Source organism: Gallus gallus, chromosome 4 (assembly GCF_016699485.2).
Source record: "Gallus gallus isolate bGalGal1 chromosome 4, bGalGal1.mat.broiler.GRCg7b, whole genome shotgun sequence".
Classification (NCBI taxonomy): domain Eukaryota; kingdom Metazoa; phylum Chordata; class Aves; order Galliformes; family Phasianidae; genus Gallus; species Gallus gallus.
Genome location: NC_052535.1, coordinates 82,674,558 through 82,681,020, shown reverse-complemented (window position 1 = coordinate 82,681,020; position 6,463 = coordinate 82,674,558).

Here is a 6,463-nt window from a genome sequence, read left to right as displayed (position 1 = left end):
TGCTATATTCTTGCTTAAAAACAAACAAACAAAACAAACAAACAAACAAACAAAAAAACCTTGAAATTATGTAATCCATGAGATACTGCAATTTTCAAAAAATCTAGTTGAACCAGGAAAGTTAGCAGTGATTTCACCTTCAAATGGAAGAGAAAAGTAGCAGCCTTTTTTAGAGGTGGGTTGGAGGAAGCAAAACACAGAACATGCAGTGGTTTGTAGAGCAGCTCTCTTCAAGCAGTAGTTAGCACAGGGACTTGAACTCCTTCTACTAATGTTTTTCGAGCACCAGATCTGACAAATACAAGTCCATAGAGCAAAGTGTGGAATTGTGCAGCATTGCTTTACCACTTACTTCACATGGACTGAATGTTTTTGAAAGGATAACTTTGTTCTGGTAAACTTTGTGTGGATTTAGGTACCAGTTTTCTCAGACAATGCTGAAGTTACACACTGATGGAAGCTAAGGGAGTATTATTACATAGGTTGCCTCTGCGCCTTCCTCAAGGCACTTATTTTTGGCCACTGTTGAGGGTTAAAGCACTTGGCTGCATGACTCTGGTACGAGCTAGTGTGATCACTTACATTCTTATCTGAAGTGTGATTTGAAAAGAGAGCCTGTTCTGTGAAGCATATCTGGAATATAAGGTTTTATATAGTCGCTATGGCTCCAGTTCTACCACCCGCAAATTCATCCTTATCAGTTGTTAACTGAATGGGCATGCAGATGCTGTGGAGGTTAGGACAAAGTTCCAGCTAGCTTTAAGAAGAGGTATTTGTCCCATTTAGTTACTAGTACCTTAACTTTATGCTCGAATAAAAGAAAACTGTATTTATTTACTTACTTAAATTTGGGCTTTATTTAGTAGTTATTTTCAAATATAAAAATGCTCATTCCTCGGGGTTTCCTTATGCTAGAAAAGGCATACTTGATATTTCTGGAAGTCTTTATATCCCATCTGATGTTGCATTACATAGATAACTGTCTGGAGACAGTTTCTCCTCTTAGTTGCAAGTTCCTGACTCAAAGTAGGGGATACTGAACATCACATTGCTGAGAAACATTCACACATACTACAAGAAAGACTGGGAGGAAGACACCCTACATTCACTTACTTGGTTATGATAGTATTCAAATAAAAATGGGTATTGACAAAGATTTGTCTCTTCGAATCCACTTTATAATTGTTTTAAGAAAAGTATGTCTATCTTGTAAAAGAAGTGTTCCAGGGGTTTCTCATCCTGCTGTTTGTCTTGCTGCCTTTTAAAAAACAAATATACTGGATAGATTAGTCCTGCACTACTGAGGGCAGAATGCTGTGCTGCCTGTCAGACTGAAAATAATTGTGTATACTCAGAAGGAGTTACAAGGATGGTGCTTAGGGTTTTCCTTGCTGACCAGAAGCAGCAGTGCGTCTTTGCTGGGCAGCACGAGCGGTACACTGGCAGGCACAGGTTTGAAGTTGGTGTTGGCATTCAGCTACCAGGGAACAGGAAGCTGCTTTTACTGTGTTTTTGAAAGCAACGAGGCATGTGCAATAAACATGACACAAGCATTAGCAGCAGCACTGAGTTTCCACTGGCATCCCATCCTGCAATGGCAAGTATGGCAGTTTCTGAGCCAACAAGGGTTCAGGCTGTGATTCATACCACAATGACAGGAGCCAGCCTCAGCAGGCAGACAAAGCAGTTATGTGCTACTATGCAGTATGCTCTTCATTCCCCATAAAAGCATTTCCATTAACTTTGAATAATTGGGTTTTTCAGAGCTAAAATTAGATTTATCTGCAGTTTTATTTCTACATCCATGTGGAGTTCTAAACACTGCAGGGTTCTGTGGGCATTTCTGCCCATAGCTGCCACAGCTGCTTCCACTGATGCTAACAGGGCCACTCACCTGCCTTTGCTACCTCCTACACTGCCTTTCTTTCACTCTTGAGTGTAGTAAGTTGCTTAATGCATTATTGTAGCAAAAGGAGGTATTAAAATAATAATTCAGAATGTATAATAAATGCAGAGCCCGATTATGCTCTCAGTTACTTTTTAATAAACAAGAATGCAATCACAGTAAGCATAAATTAGACATAACAATGTGAAAAATTAAAGACCATTAGGAGTTTTTAAAAACCATTAGGACCTAAAACACAAAGTGCTGCATGCAATAAACACGTTCTTTCAAAGCCTCTTACTTGTGCAATGCACGGTGCCTCAAAACCTCTCTGCTTGTGATGATATGAAAAAGCAGTAGAAGGGCCTTGCTTGGTAGATAAGGTATTCAAGGGGATCTTTCAGGATCATCTGTTACTTGACATGCCATGGAATATGCTGTGTAAAACATAATGTTCTTGTTTTGTTACAAGTGGTAATGCTTCTAGCCAGCCTTCAGAATTCAACTATGCTCCCAAATGAGGGCTATTAAAGACAGGCAGCATCAGCCCTTGCTGGGACAACACTGTGACCTCTAACAAGAAAGTCACCAAGCTTTCAAGGAAGATTATTTCTCTGTTCATTACCTCCAGGGACAAGGAGGACAAGGATTTCTACTTTTTAATTTCCCAGATAGGTTACATCCATTTCTATGAGACGGTGCTCTTTTTCTTTCTATGCATACTAGAATAACAGAATCATTAAGGTTGGAAAAAAACCCTAAGATCATCTATTCCAACCGTCAGCCCATCACCCCCTTGCTCACTAAATTATATCCCTAAGTGTCACGTGTACACTTTTCTTGAAAACCTCCAAGGACAGTAACTCCACCACTTCCCCGGGCAGCATTTAGTTAAAGTAGTATCTGGCAACTGCTCTGAAAAATGTTGGTCCCAATTAATCTTTTTTAATGACTGTGGGAAAATACCTGCCACACCACACAATAATTCCCTGCCACACCTCTCTCATTGGAGTTCAGTTTATTGATGGCTTGCATTGTTTGCAAAGAGCCTGCACTGTTGGTTTAAAAGGGCTCACACCCAGCCTGACATCCACCATGGTCCCGTGGTCCTTTGCTCTCCAGTCAGCTCTCAATCTATCCTTATTCCTGAGGTTATTCTGCTCTGTTGAGTTCTTCAAGGTATCTGCCTGATTCTCAAATTTATTGGGATCTCTTTGGATTAAGCTCTACCAATCCTCATGTCAGCCATTCCCTAGTCTGCTGTACACAAATTTGTGCAGAGTGCATTCTGTGTCATCATCAGGGCCTGATCTAGATGTTGAGTACTGTTCTTCACTGGCTGCATGTCAGCCTTTGGTCTTTATTGATTGAGTGTGGTTTTTCAGCCAGTTTTCAAAACATATGATTGAGTGGTGGCCTTGCCCATGCTTTCCCAAAAGAAGGAAAGTTTCTGTGTCACTAATATAAATTAAAGTAGGAAAGAACTAAAAATTTACAACCTTTTAGGCACAGATTCCATACTGAGCACTGGCAAAATATTTTAAAGCCCAGGTGGCAGAGAAAAGAAATGCTAAAATACTCCAATAGGAATTATGCTAGTTTAGTTTTACCATAAGTCATGTTGCATCACAGATTCCTTATTTCATTGTTTGAGAGACTTCACAGGGGATATAGTTGGATCTTCTAGGTGCAATTTAGGAGTTGGAGGTATCTGGGCCTAAAACTCTTTCCATATTTATGAGTTAATGGACAACCTGGATTGCACAGCCCATCTCTGCTTGCTCTGGATTCTGGATTCTGCTGGGAGTAACATAGGATGGAGACAGTTGAATTTATCAGTTAGCAACAGCCATAGACAAAATTTCACACTTTTAAAAGTAGCTACTGACCCAGGGAGCTTTCCAAACTTATGGCTGGTATATTTCTTACTCTTATAATTAAAAGACAAATCTCCTATCGCGGTATTTGCTTAGGTTCAGATTGTTTACTTCATTTGTTGATACCTGCTTCTGTGTTCATGCAGCTTGTAGGGCAGAATTCCAGTGGGACAGCATGTACCTCTTTTCTAAGGACAAGATCAGGACCTGAGAACCAAACCACGTTGTCATGTGAAGCTTGGCTGTGAAAATACCTGTCTGCTGCTGTGCGAAATTGCCAGCAGTTGGAACACCAACAGATCAGTCTGTAGGAGCAATGTGTAAGTGTGATACACAGGACAGTCCAGGTAACCAGTAAAGTTGTAATTATTTTTTTTTATCACTTAGCAGTTACAAAATAGTAGCTTCAGGATTGTGATTCATTAATACATGCTTCGATTAGAGAGTGTTGTTTGAGTAATACTTTTTCCAAAGGAGTTCTAATAATAGTGCATACAAAGCCTGAGAATTCACTAAAAAAAGGATGTAGTTGATGTGAATCATTAGTTATAAAATTATATAGATTCACCCACAATGCATTTCAAGCACATACAAGCTTTCCAGCTTGTCCGAGTAAACTGACAGCATTAGTCTGTCAGATACTGCTTTGAGAACTGAAGTCTTTGAAAAACAGATTTTAGTGGAAAAAAGGACAGAGACCTCCAGAGATCATGAGCAGATATGTGTAATTGAGGAGTCCTGCTGAAATTAAAGCATCTCTCATAGTTCAAGGGGTGCTGTGAACTTGAACTGTAGTCACTTAAAGACTAAATTGACTAAATGCTTTTCAAGTTCTTTTTCATGCCAGAGAATTTTCTCCACCCATCCTTATGTTTTTACAATCACTTTTTCAGGTTTTCTACTTTTATTCTTTTTATTGCTATGAGAAACATCCAAATAAACAGGGAAAAATTATTAGCTTTTTGGAGTTTTAGGATGCAAAGAGCAGTGAAAATTATTGTAGATCTTTTAATCTGTTTCAGTTCTAAATTGTCTTAAGCTTTATGAAATAAAGGTTCCAAGTTTTATGCCACTTTATATGCCCATTTGTTTGTTGATATTTACCAACCATATTAAAGTGTTTTCTGTAAAAGCTTTTACTTTTTAAAGCAATAACATTGTAGTCTACAAGAAAGGTTAGGGTTGTAGGAAGACATCTTCTATCAGAGTTGTTAAAATGTTAAGTACGGGCTCTACAGTCACAGTCCCTACATTTGGTCTGATGATCTGATAGACGCATTTACAGGGAATTTCGGGGGGCATAAATTTGCCTTGCAAGAACTATTTGTATCTGTAGATACAGTTCTAATTGCAGCTGGATTTTACTGCTTGCCAATCCTTGATAATTGCAGCGATTTTTGAAGTTTGTACACATGACCCCATTTAACAGAGAGGGAGCTAAGAAGTAAGAGATGAAATGATGTGCTCTGGACCAGGTAGGAAGTCAGATATTTAACTCAGTTTTTCAGCAACCAATTGATGATTTTTCCTCTTAATTTTAACTCCTTTGAAATTTAACTGGACTAAACTTGGAGGAGAAAGCTGGAGTTAAAAAATACTGTTGTACTTTCCCAGTCTGTAGTTGTGTTAACGAAGGGAGTGCTTAAATCCAGCTTAATCTGTTAATCCCTTTTTTCTTAGGGTGATATGACTTAGCTTGAAGGAAAATGTATTGAATTGACACTTCTAAGTAAGAATTTTTTACCTACAGCTCTAAAAGCCCATGTTAAAGCAGACATTTTAGACAGGTTTTCAGATTGATGGAGGTGGAAAGTGAGAAAAGAGGGAAGAGAAAAATGAGAAAATTTTAAGAAGAATGATTATATAAGCATTTTGATATCATTAAATGTTTTACAAAAGGTTAATGATAGCAATTTTCATCTTATTTCTTCAAATCATAGGTGTTTCTTTTTTTTCTAATCAGTGGGGCACCATCATTGAGTTTAGTCTTAAGATCAGGCATGAAAATGAGCATGCTGAGCACAAAGCAATCTGTTGAGTATAATATGGTATGATATGATTCTATAATTGACTCACAGGTACTAACTACACTGCTTCACTGAATAATTATGTGGGTATAATATACTGTGACTAGGTGGAATGGACTGTTTGTACACTGACATGAGAAAAGCCCACTAGTGCAATTGTATCTTAATTATATACCAAATTACATAAAGCAAGGAATACTCCACCACTGTGTACCAGCTTCTTTGCAAATTGCCAAATGCAAAACTGCCAGATACCTTGTAAAGGTATCGGTTTAATCTAACACATAAAATGCAAGCCTTGGAAGTGAAGTGGAAATACACAGTGCTCACTTGCAGGCTACGCTGAATCTTTCTACAATAACTGGGGGAATAGCATGGTAAAATGGAGCAGGGATAAACCAGTCCTTTGCACGTTTGACAACACGGCAAGAAAATGTAGAAGAGGAAATGGGCAAGCAGAGGGTAGGCTGATCCCAGCCAAGCATGGGAAGGTGATGAACACGAAAACAGGGATGGAATTTTTTTATTTTTTTTAAGTCATCTTCCGCTTTTTGCTTTTTTGCTGTTGAAATGTTCAAATATGGAATACTCGTCCCTAGTGGTTCATATACAAACCTTTACAAACTGGTTCCAGACCAACTTTTTAGAAGGAACTTATAGAGGAATCTCAGAGG